A 13,580-nucleotide genomic window follows, 5' to 3' on the forward strand; every position below is an offset into this window, starting at 1 on the left:
ATATGGAAGTCATGCTGCCTTCCAAAACACAAATTCTTTTGCTGGCTTCTTCTTCATGATAGGATAAACACATGTGACCTTCTAACCAGGAAAAATATGCATCTTGATTCCACACAATGTGTATTATGTGATGCTGAAGACTATGAGGACAGAATTCATCTTCTTTTCTCTTGCCCATTTAGCCAGGGATTTTGGTGGAACATTGGTTTTGAATGGAACATTGATCTGAATATCCATGATATGATTATTGAAGCCCAGCAAAGATACAAAATTCACCATTTCATGGAAATTCTAATTATTGGATGCTGGAGTATATGGAATCAAAGGAATGATCTGATATTTGAAGGGATCCCTTGCTCTATTAATGACTGCAGATATGAATTTATCAAGACTTTCAAATTGACAATGTTAAGAGCCAAGCCAAGTTTAAAGGAAGGAATGTCTTCGTGGATTGATAACATTTAAGTTATTGTTGTTTCTATTTATTTCTTCTCAGTAATCTCCCTGGTTGTCTCCCCAACAACCATTGTAAAGACTTTGTGGTCCCATTTTTTTATATAATGAAAAAGATCTACAATAAGGCTTTTGCCTTAATGTTTTATGGTCAAAAAAAAAGATAGTGAAATTTTCACAAAAAGGAAATTCATAAGAAGGACTGAATTAGTGGCATTGTTATCACCCTTAAAAGAAAGAAAAGAAAATAATAACAAAACAAAATCGAAATAATGAAGTATTATAACGAAAATGAATTAGTGGCATTGGTATTACCCTTAAAGAAGAATGGAAATAAAATAAAATAAAATAAAAATGAAATCAAAATAATGAGGTTTTCTAAGAAAGAATGAACTGGTGGAATCGATATTACCCTTCAAAAAGAAAGAAATTGAATAAAATATAAAACAAGGGTTTGACAAAATTTGCACACAATACAAAAAAAGATTGCGCTTTTTAAAATATGCAAGAATAAAAATATAATAGTCAAATGTACGTAGGAAAAGGTTATTAAAAGGAAGGAATTAGTGTCATCGGTATTACCATTAAAAAGAACTAAAATGAAATAAAATTTAGAAAAATAAAAATAATGAGGTTTTCTAAGAAAAGAAAATGAATCAGTGGCATTGTATTACCCTTTCAGAAGAAAGGAAATAAAAAAGTAAAACAAAGGTGTTTGAACAAAATATGCAAGAATAAAAATATAATAGAAAAAATTACGAAGGAGAAAGTTACTAAAAAGGAATGAATTAGTGTCATTGGTATTGCCCTTAAAAAAGAAAGAAAAATGAAATATTAACTAAGTCAAAATTGACATAATGAACTTTTATTGGGAACAATGAATTATGCCATTGGTAGTATTAATCTTTAAGAATAAAAAGTATTTTTTTAAAAAGAATGCACACAACTTTGCACCTTTGTAGTATGCAAACAACAATCATATAACAGTGCAATTTTCACACATATTACATAGATTTGTGTGCATACATTTACACTCACCCAACATCCTAAAAGTACATACAAAAATAAAATAAAATAAAAACCAACTAATAATAAAGAAATGCAAATAACAAAAGAAGAACGCATCGAAAAAGAAAAATCGGAAAAAGTAACAGGGTAAAGAGGGATGGGCTGGGCGGGAGGGCTTCAGCCCAGTAGCAAATCGACTGTCCCAAATATATGGCCAGTCAGAAAAAAACAGTCCAAACCAGCTCACAAAACAATCCAGAAAAAACACAACACAAATCTCAGAGCAAAAATCGACAATCCAAACCAGCTCACAAAACAATCCAGAAAAAACACAACACAAATCTCAGATCAAAAATCAACGGCCAAGAAATCAACTGACTCAAATTCAAAATTCAAACGGACTTAGTAAAGTGAGAAAGTAGAGCCTAATGGGCTTTCCTCGAACATATTGGAACTCTTGTTCCCTCTTAATTTATTGGCTAGCGCCTGTCCCTTTTTATGCAGAATGACACGTACTAACTCTGCAGTGTAGGTAACACATGTTGTCATCTCAGTTGCTTAGGAGTACCAAGTATGTGGATTTACTCTTTCGCGATCGGCCGCTCCAGCGCTCGATTCGAACCAGCGCACAAGGCAAAACCGACAGGATTTCCAGGTAGGGCCCACCACGTGTGACAACCAGCCAACAAGGAATGGTGTGGTGCGCATCCACACGAAGGCACCATCGTGAAGGCCCACCCAGAATCAACACTAATCCCCCCCCCTCCCGATTTTCGGGGGGTCCACCTTAATTAATCCCCTAATCTTCAAAGAAAACAACTGTCTACTTTCCAAATCGGGAGCTGTCCGAAACCGAGCGCTCCAACGAGCGCGCGCGAGTTAGACTCTCCCGTATGGTATGTATCCCTTCTCACTAGTGACATGCACTAACTCCACAGTTTTGGTACATATTGTCATCTCCGTATGGCCGCCTATCGGAGGCCAAAGATGCCAGGCCACTACATGCATGCGGTCTTCCGCCAAATTTTCTAGACCTTTTTTTTTTTGAGGGGAAAATTTTCTAGACCTTGTAACCTCAAAACCTCCTCGTAACCATCGTGACCTATGTGCAGCTAGCTTTTGACGCTATCCAAGATGCAGTGCCAACCTGCCAGGAACAACATAAAGGCACAAATGGCAACAACGATGGCATCTTGACGCTTTGCACGATCCACCAACACGCAATCCTAGGGCAGCTAGCTAAGTCAAATAGAAACCTAGCCACCTACTACCACATCTATAAAACCGCCGGCTGCTTGGAGTGAGCCGATCGATCGAGCTCAGGGCCATGGCGAGCTGCTTCTGCGGCACGAGCGCGGGGCGGCGGGGCCAGTTCGTGAAGCTGGTGTTCCCCGGCGGGCACGTGGAGCTGCTGGACCGGCCGGTGCTGGCGGCGGAGGTGATGTCACAGCACCCGCGGTTCTGCGTGGCGCGTCCCGACGTGTTCCGCGAGCCCGTCGGCGCGGTGGCCGCGCCCAACACCATGCTCCACCTCGGGCACAAGTACTACGTCGTGCCCAAGAGCACCGTCCGGAGGCTGCTCAAGTACTCGTCGTCCTCCTCCCACAGCGCCGGCGGCGGGCGCGGCAGCGTGTCGCTGAGGCGGCACCTGGCCAGGCCCGACGGCCATGACAGGGGCCACAAGGACGGCGGCAAGAAGTGGTTCGGCTGGGCGGTGGGCGGCGAAGCCAGGGCGCCCCAGAGGCCTCCTCAGGAGGTGGGCGTCAGTCATGGCAGTGAAGAAGAAGCGGTCAGGGGGGTACGTGTTAAAGATACAAAGGAGAAGGGGAGGGGTGCGAAAGGCGAATCGCCGGGACGGCGGCGGCGGCGGCCGGTTGCCTCGCCGGCTGACTCGGCGTCCTATTCCTGGCAGCCTAGCCTTCACAGCATAACTGAAGAATAGCCGTGTACTACTATGTGTGAGCCCACTTTATAAAGGAAAAAAAGTATGCAAGGAGAATGTGCATGTCCTGTACATTAGAGAACGGTTGCTGAACTCTTTCTACGTACTACTTTGCTTAAGAGGAATTTGCATTTAACCTGAGTAATTCATTCATTGCGACTTCAGTGCATTTTGCTTGTCAAATGGCAGGTGTATCGACCGGCGCCGCTGGTTCGCTAGAACAATGGCGATTTGTACGAGTAACATTTCTCCCCTCGCCGCCCCTCGGACAGTGACAAAGGGCCGCAACGCATTTTTCACGTCTTTTTTTTAGAGTGGTTTTTCTACGCCCCACCACATTGCACACCCGCTAAACCCTCAAGAAAACATAGCAAAACATTTTAAAAAATTCTGAAACTTTGTGTGAATGATTGTGAACAAAGGTTACATATGCTCGCAAAGTTTGATGGTCAAATAACATTTGATTTGAGGAGCTCTGTACAGAAAAACAAACACTCAAAATTACTCAAAATGTTATATGTGCTTCCAAAATTTTATAGGTGCTTGTCGTTTCTAATCAGTCCCACAAAATTTCAGAATTTGTCAAAAAATTTGCTATGTTTTCTTCAGAGGGTGTAGCTGGGGTGTAGTGTGGTGGGGTGCAACCACTACTTTTCCAAATTATTACTCTGGAAACGAGGGAATCCTCTAGCTTATGCATCGATTGATGCATGTGCCGCCTTTTATTGTGGAGTTTTCAGTTCAGGACATAGTCATGCACTCATAACAAACAAATATTGAAAGAAAGAGAAACAAATACAAAAGGCATGACAAAAAATGTCATGTCGAAGCGATCAACGCCAACAATGCAGTAACCACTGCTGCCGCCGCCCTTGGCAACAGATGGAGATCACTTGAATGTGAGTCCGGACCCTCTAAGCTTATCCTCAATGATGGTATCAAAGCGTTGCGCCATCTCTGACGTCATATTGTTCACCCAATCTTCGGCCACCCCTTTTCTAAAGAAGGATTCATGGGAGAAATTGAAAACCTTCCCATCAAAGGAGCCTGCCTTGTTGACCCCTAGGCCTTTGAGCTTGTCAAAGCTGCAGAGCTTCACGATGTCCGCTGGAATCCCCGCGGCCTCATCGGCCTGTGAGAATGGCTGCCCGATGAACCGCGCCAGCTTCCTGACGTGGCCGACCGGGTCGATGAGCATCTCCTCGTACCTCAGGAATAGGATTTTGTCCGGGCTGGTCTTGCTTGCGTTCCAGTAGCCGATGAGGTGGTCCCATATAGGGCCATTTGGGGCCCTCCCCTCGCAGGCAGCGTCAAACAGATCAACAAACGTGAAAGAACGAACACCTTTGAGAAAATGCCACAAGGAAACAAGCATATCCTTTGGCTCCCTGCATTTGAAAGAATTAGGTCGATGAGCAATATGAGGTTGGTGTCGTCTTCATTTGTTTATATGAAGTAGATTTTAAGTGTGGTTTTTCCAAGGCCGAGCTCCATGGCAACCCCTATCCTCACTGTTTCTCCTGGTCGCTATCCCATAGAGATCCGTGAGATTCCTGACTTGGTTGGAAGTGTAGCAGTAACATTAAGCCACCAAATTTTGGCGGGAGCGTCACATGCTCCTCTCGCCCGTGACCACGAGTCCACCATTGCTTCTCTCTTGTACACCCATGTGAAACATTCTGGCAGCACCTCTCTCTCTTATACACAAGATTCTTTCTCTTTAAATACCAGGAAACAAAAATCCTACAAAAACTGATCCCTCATGACTTGTCTCTCTCACATCACCTCTCTCTCTCGTACAGTTTCTCTCTCTCGTAATTCCAGGGAAAAAGTCCTAAAATCTGTCTAGTATGTAGTATCTCTTTTTGTCAAACAAACGATGTGTAAAACGGATTGTGTAAAATGTGGTTCTAAAATTCGACTCTGTTCGCACACGAACACGTCACCGTGTACCTTCGACGCCGGGGGTGATGCACCGCAGCTCACGTCGAAGGAGACCCATCCGGAAGCGCGGTACGCAAGACAATCCGGCGGGCGCTTTTGTAGACCCGAAACCCCACACGCCCGGGAGGGACCCCGTCTGGACGCGCAGAGGCTATGGGCTGGCCTAGGTCGACCTGATCGCCCCTAGGGCCTCGTGGATCGCCGCCCTGCAACTAGAAGAACGAACGAAGAACGAGGGAGAGAGATAGAGATAAAGGTAAAATATGATAGATTGATAGATCGATTGTGTGTTGTTATTCAATCGGTCGTCACCTCTTACATATATATGAGGCGGCTGGACTTTCCGTACAAGAAAAAGACTCAAATCCCGTCCAAAACATCAAAAGATAACTTAACTCGGACTACGAGGGCCGGAACTTCCGGTCAGCCTGGAACTTCCGGGCTAAAATTACATCAAGTTACCCTCTTGCACAGCTCCTACAGGTCGCATATGGCCTCGGATCACGATGGTCCCAAAAGCAAAGTTGTAGATCTTGCAATGGAGAAAATTTCCTTAGTTGATCACTTTTTCATCCGAGGTCATCTTGATGTCGAAATTGGCCCCGAAAATCTGCAAATAATGTTAAATTCCAGTTTTCGGGGCGCACCGCGTGCAAACTTTTGGTTTAGCCCGGAACCTCCCCGGAAGTTTTGCCCGGAACTTCCGGGGCAGACTTATGCAGCGCACTGTTTTGGCTCTAACTTTTGTATATGAACTCTGATTTAGACGTTTCTTATATCAAAATCGACCATTTCGACGAGATGAAGACAATCCGTGTAGAAACATTTCTCATATGAGGCTGTCTTGGGGGCGTAATCAGCCGAATAGTGTTCTGAATACAAAATCCGAATACTTCGAACACAACTTTGGCCTTAGAAATGAGACCGGATGGCTATGGCCCAAATATCAAAGTTTCTTATTTTGACGATACGAAGCTTTCTCACTTTGAACACTTCTCCATTTGAGGCCATCTTAATTAAGTTTTTGGCCGTGCCAAAATCTGGTGTCAACACATGCCCCCCTATTTTTCGGCAAACTTGTGTGCCGAAAAATAACTTGCAGGATGCTTTTCCTAAGGACGATGCCAACACTCCATCGGCCATTTATATGTTCTTAGGGTGATATTTATATATCGGCCATTGCTTGTGGGAAAATTTTGATGCAAGATTGGGTGAAACTTTCCCAACTTCAATAAGAATCCGGTGATAAGGTTCCATAGATCAAAACATCCTCCGAACCATATTGTTCATCCTTTCACTAGGAATTTGCAGATAATCAATAATGAACTTCCTCCAATTCTTACTTCACCTGCATAAAAGTTTCATTAGTGGAAGCGGTGGGCTTCGGTTCGGCCTTACCTATGTTGACAAAACCTAGCATCGGCTATTGATAGAAATACAATACACCATGGTTAACATAGTAGTCGGATGCTTGCTGTGCCAACTCTTTCAAATTGTCATGTCTAGATATATGAACAATTTTAAAGCAACCCAAGGTAAATCTTGCATCTAGTCATACCAAAAGATAAACTATAAGTGATTCATCAAAACATTGATAACCCTTGGATATTTGTTGCACTACTAATAACGAATCACCTGAAGCCTCAATATGTATAGCACCTATAGCAAGGCAAAGCTCCAATCCGAATAACAATTCATATTCGGCTTTGATCATTGTGCAAAAATATTTTAAGCGGCATGAGGCTTCACAAACTAGCTCCATATGGAGATAAATAAACAACACCAACACTTCGGCCATTGCTACAAACTGAACCATCAAAATATAATCTCCATAGTACTAGAGAGACAAGGCTAATATCACATAACATGTACCTTATCTTGGTCTCCAATTAAACTAAGGACGATGTTAGAATTCCACACCGGCCATGATTAGATAGTTTCTTAGGACGATAGTTAAGTATCAGCCATTACCATGAGGTCCACGTAGAATTCACCCACCAAACTATGCATAGCCGAAACAAACAAATAAAATAGCAATAAAATATTTCGGCCCCTTGTATTAGCAACAAAAATGTAACTAACCAAATGTATAGTGATTTGGTAATACCCACTCATGATATAGAAAATTATGTTGCATCCATGGATCAAAATAAATCCATGGAAGGTAATTGATCATACCTAGGGATGAATTCCGTGGCAAAGGCATCAATGGCATGGTTGAAGAAAATGGATGATGTTCTAACCGAAAATTTTGATGTTGTGATGCACACCTTCGGCTTAATTGTTTGTTGCTTCCATCCCTCTCTTTCTTCACTTTTATCATACTTGTTGCAATAGAAGCATGCACATCATTTTTGTTTTGATTGATCCTCTTGGGAACCCATGTCATGTTCCCCTTTCTCAGCTCTTGTGCACTAAGACTTTGTAACTCCTTCTTTCGCCAATACGATAAGCCGAGTGGGCACCCCGGTTGTGATTTTGTTTGAAGCAGTGGCAATTCTTGTTTTACCTTGTGCACTCTCAACTTCGTTTCTTCAGATTTGGCACTATGATTTTTATCAACTGACTGCTTAACTTCTTTGCCTTTTGTAGCCAATGTCAACACTTTAATTGACTCTTTGTTATTTGAGATCAAATCTGAAGTAGCACACTTATGACCATCTCTTTTCACGCGGTAAACTTGCTTTACCACCTCTTTCTTCTTCCTTGAGCTCTGGACCGATTCCTTATGATTGAAACGGTCTTTGACGTGTGATTGTTCAAATGTTGATCTTCTTGGAGCTGCATAGTATTGGTGAGATGGTCTAAAATAAGATGGAGAATGTCCCCTTGTATCATACCTGTCCCATGATGAATATGGATCAACATGAGCATAGGGAGGCATCCACGGCATTGGCATTGGCGGCCCAAAATAAGGATATGAATATCTTGCATTAAAATTATCACTTTGCCAATACCGATCCTCATATTTGCGCCTTGGGGTGATCTTGGTTTCTTTGCATGATTTGGCCGATAAACATTCTTCTCTTCACTCTTCTTTTGATATTTATCCAATAGTTCAGTGAAGGTGATTTTTGATATCTTACACTTGCGCTTACTTCGGCCTTTGTTTTCTTTTGGTTTGCTTTCATCGATCATTGGATTTTCTTGCTGCCCCCCAATCCTTGGCGTCTCCATTGTAGCTTTGATGGAATTTTTGCCCTCAAGATTATGTTCATTATGCTCTTCAACAATTTCTTTACTTGAAAACTTGATCCCATCACCTGCAATTTTTACCTTCTCTTTAAATGGATCGGTTTGAAGCAGCCGATGCAAAAACTTTCTGCCATCGGGACCAATCAGAATAGACTGGTCATCTCTTAGTGTCTCAACAAATTTCAATCGTCCTTTATCAATGGCCGATTTAACTATTTGACGAAACATATTACAATCCTCAAAATTATGTTTGAACGAATGATGCAACCTACAATACATTCGTCCTTGAATTGATGGCTTGACATGGTGATAAAAAATTCTTATGTAATTATTTTTCAGCAACAAATCAAATATTTGATCACACATGCTTGAAATGAAGGCAATTTTTTTATTTTTTAGCCGATCTTGCTGTGAGAACGGCTTTGGAGTTAAGCAAACGAATGATTCAGATTTTGTATCTCCCCATTCGGCTATGAATTTTATTTTGCATTCTCTTACCGATGTCATTGGATAAGAAACTATACTTGCATCGGTTTGCTCAGAAAATTTTAACTTTGGCTTTAAATTTCTGAAACGAAAATAGTTAGAACATACATGTCTCAATTGAGACCAAGTGTAAGCCAAGTAAGAAATAAGCAAAGCTACCCAATTAGATATGAATTTTAGACAAAGCAATGGGGAAAGCCTTGGCTGCAATAATTTTTCGCTATCGGTTTTTCTGAATGGTGTAATGTATTGACCGATATGCTTCATAACAAGTTTATTGCTAACAAGTAAATTACCCTTCTTCATTGGTCTTTCAAAATTACTTATGAGAATATTTTTTATAGATGCATCAATAATGAAGTCGCGACCAAATCTGAAAATGGGTAAATTACTCTCTATGCATACCTCTTCAAATATGTTGGGCGAATATGATGGTGGTGCTACTTGAAGAACATCTTGCTCCGTCTTTGGATGGCTCCCCATCACCTTTTCATCATCTTTTTCTTGATTCCATGCATCATTGCTTTGAAGATCCATGTCAGCCGAACTTTGTTCGGCTACTTGTTCTTGTCCTTGAGGCTTGTCAATTTCTATGGCACGAAACTCATAGGGCAGGAAGTAGGTTCCATTGACTTCAGAAAAATCAAGTATGGCTGTTTGCTATGCTTTCCATGCCATTTCTCAATAATGCTTGCCTCTTTGGATTTGATGAACTCAGAATATATACTACTTGATTTGGCTTTTCTAATAATCAAATTTTCTTTGTTACCTGAATCAACAACTTTATCTTTTTGAATTTGCGAGGCTTCTCGCTTTCGTCTAATTTTAGCCCACATCTCAGCTTGGCGAGCTTTAAACTTTTTCATCTCAATTTCCATCCACTCGTCATGAGATTGCCCCCAATACTTTGAGACTCTTTCGGCAATGAGGTGCCCAAACTTTGCGATTGTTTAGGTGGTACATTGGATGGTACAGCAGTGGGCGACTGCATCATTTGCACAACTCTAGCTTTTACAGCAGCAAAATCATGAGGCTTCCCACCTTTTATTAGTTCCTTGCGAATAGATTTTGCACAAATCCCAAGAGAATGTAAGCTTGTTCTTAATTACCCAGTCTGGATATGGTTGCCCCCCAATGCTTTTAGACTCTTTCGGCAATGAGATGTTGCCGAAATTCTGTAATTGTGTAGGGGGTCATGATATGCCACGATAGTAGGTGAAGGCATTTGTGCTTCTGCAGAAGTTTCACTTATTCGGCCATGACCATGAAGGTGCGGAGCCGAATCATGGACATCCACACTAGCATATGGTACCAAAAAATTAGTAGCATTAGGTGTAACATATGATGTTTGAGGGTAATTGGCCAAATAACTAGTAATAACATGGCCAATTCCCCTATCCACCGGCACGTTTGGATTAACGTACTACAAGTTATTTGCCGATGAATAAGAACTTGAAACACTTTGTTGCATACCATTGGAAGTTCCTACATAGGGTGTCTCAACTTGATTAACCGAACTCATCATGTTATTCATCGGCATATAAATTTGTGGGGTTGCCGATGCATGGGAGTTGGGATACATATGTTGCATGTTGCTAAAATTATATGAAGTGGAATCATGGATATTTTGTTGCATCGGCCCTTGCACATAATTAGATGCATGATTGATAAAGCTAGGGCTAGCCGATACATTATGCTCATTAGATGATCTAGCAACAACATATGAATTATTTGCATCTACAAAGGGGAATTGGGTGTTCATATTACCTTTGTAGATTGCAAACCCTACATGACGATCTCTTCGTAGCAAGAACGGGCCGGAGACAGTTCAAAGCTTCTTCCCTGGTGGAGTCGCCAAAAAGTGTGTTCGCACACGAACACGTCACCGTGTACCCTCGACGCCGGGGGTGATGCACTGCAGCTCACGTCGAAGGAGACCCGTCCAGAAGCGCGGTACGCAAGACAATCAGTCGGGCGCTTTTGTAGACCCGAAACCCCACACGCCCGGGAGGGACCCCGTCTGGACGCGCGGAGGCTATGGGCTGCCCTAGGTCGACCTGATCGCCCCTAGGGCCTCGTGGATCGCCGCCCTGCAACTAGAAGAACGAACGAAGAATGAGGAATAAGAAGAACGAGGGAGGGAGATAAAGATAAAGGTAAAATATGATAGATTGATAGATCGATTGTGTGTTGTTATTCAATCGGCCGTCACCTCTTACATATATATGAGGTGGCTGGACTTTCCGTACAAGAAAAGGTCTCAAATCCCGTCCAAAACATCAAAAGATAACTTAACTCGGACTACGAGGGCCGGAACTTCCGGGCTAAAATTACATCAAGTTACCCTCTTGCACAGCTCCTGCAGGTCGCATATGGCCTCGGATCACAATGGTCCCAAAAGCAAAGTTGTAGATCTTGCAATGGAGAAAATTTCTTAGTTGATCACTTTTTCATTGGAGGTCGTCTTGATGTCGAAATTGGCCCCGCAAATCTGCAAATAATGTTAAATTCCAGTTTTCAGGGCGCACCGCGTGCAAACTTTCGGTTTAGCCCGGAACCTCCCCGGAAGTTTTGCCCGGAACTTCCGGGGCAGACTTATGCAGCGCACTGTTTTGGCTCTAACTTTTGCATATGAACTCCGATTTAGACATTTCTTTTATCAGAATCGATCGTTTCGACGAGACGAAGACAATCCGTGTAGAAACGTTTCTCATATGAGGCCGTCTTTGGGGCGTAATCAGCCGAATAGTGTTCTGAATACAAAATCTGAATACTTTGAACACAACTTCGGCCTTAGAAATGAGACCGGATGGCTATGGCCCAAATATCAAAGTTTCTCCTTTTGACGATACGAAGCATTCTCATTTTAAACACTTCTTCGTTTGAGGCCATCTTAATTAAGTTCTTGGCCGTGTCAAAATTTGGTGTCAACAGACTCCCTGCACGTTTACTAGCTTGGGGCCCTCCGAGCTACATGAATCACAACGAGAACAGACGGTTGTGCTAAGAGGACGGTGACCTACACTGATTTTTAAGAGATTGCTGGCCACACGGTAGGTCGCGGGTCGCCTCCATTGGTTATTTGGGCATGAACGAATATTTCATTGAATTGAAATCACAAATCGGGCAGGTCGCCCTTATTGGTTATTTGGGCATGCACGAGTATTTCAGTGAGGTAAATCAGGCAAATTCATGGCGTTGGTGGGCGATGACGGTGTAACGGAACAAATGTGTCGAAAATCATGGAGAACCAACAAACACGGACAAGTACAGGAAAGAGTTACTTGCCAAACAAAAACATTTGCCTGCAGATGAAGACAATTTTGTAGTCGGGGTAATCGGTAACAGAGGCAGGCAGCAAGGAGTGATGCATGTGCGTGTTCATGAGCCGAGGCGACGGCAGCGCCTCAAGCCTGGCTTCCTGCCCGGTGGTGAACAGCTCGTCCATGAAGGGGACACACTCGTGCGGGTTCATGCGGAGGAGAGGGTGCTGCGCGTCGGCGGGCGGGTACGCGCCCCGCGCCATGGTGGCGAACGCCAGCGCCTTGAGCCAGGTCGTGCCGCACTTGGCCGAGCTCGCGAGGAGGACGTTGCCCGGGCGTGGCGTGAAGCGGCGCGGGAGAGAGATGAACCCGGTGACTCTTCTTGGATCACCCAGGAGCCACGGTACTGACGCAGGACCATGCCGAGGGCGGTGCTGCTGGGCAGGTCGGAGATAATGTCCCCGGACTCTTCGGGTGGGGAGCTGTGGTGGTCGTCGATGGCGGTGGCGACGTCCTTGAACGGGACGGGACCGACGAGGCACGGCGTGCTTGGATCAGCCATGGACAATTGCCCACCCGGTGAGTTGCTGTATAATACTCCTACAGAGGATCTCACCTCTAATACTCCTATGGAGGATATGACCTCAGGCTGCAGGTGGGAGTGTGCTGCGGTGGCCGGTGGGACTCATCAACCCATCCCACTTTTTATTTTTACTAATTGAATGCCCGTACATTGTCACGAAACAAGATAATAATGCTGCTGCGAACCAACCTGTGGTTGGATGGTCAGTGGGATCGTGGTATCCTCAGCACATCAGGGTTTAAGATGATATGTCAGCTCAGTCTTTCAGAGATGCTTATAGGGACAGGGTGTGCGTGTGTGCGTTCATCGGGATGAGTGTATGCGCGTGTATATGAGCGCTTGCATCTATACTGTGTTAAAAATAATAATAATGTTGCTTTAGATGTATTTTATTTAGGTGACATATTGAATTCATACTCCAGCCATTTCATCTATGAGTTCGACGTGAAAAAGAGCGAGCAATATTTCAACATGTTTGTTCTGCTTCATCCCAATTTTTCATTGGTTCTACTTTTTTATCGACACAATCTTATTTCTCTCCACCAGACAAACGTTATCTACACAATTCTATTTCTCTCCACCAGACAAACATTGCTATCCCTTCCATGTCTTTTAGCTCGGTCCACTCCTTCGCTCAAGCTCTTTGCCATCGCTCTATGTCTGACCACATAGTTTCACTTTAACATGATAAGCTGCCGCTTATGAT

The 13,580-nt window shown here is 43.4% G+C and overlaps 1 pseudogene; it reads right to left on the bottom strand.

Moving 5' to 3' along the window:
- Positions 1-4,292: 4,292 nt before the first annotated feature.
- On the bottom strand, positions 4,293-12,853 carry LOC123156385 (flavonol 3-sulfotransferase-like; annotated as a pseudogene).
- Positions 12,854-13,580: the final 727 nt, after the last annotated feature.

Source organism: Triticum aestivum, chromosome 7B, assembly GCF_018294505.1.
Source record: "Triticum aestivum cultivar Chinese Spring chromosome 7B, IWGSC CS RefSeq v2.1, whole genome shotgun sequence".
Taxonomy (NCBI): domain Eukaryota; kingdom Viridiplantae; phylum Streptophyta; class Magnoliopsida; order Poales; family Poaceae; genus Triticum; species Triticum aestivum.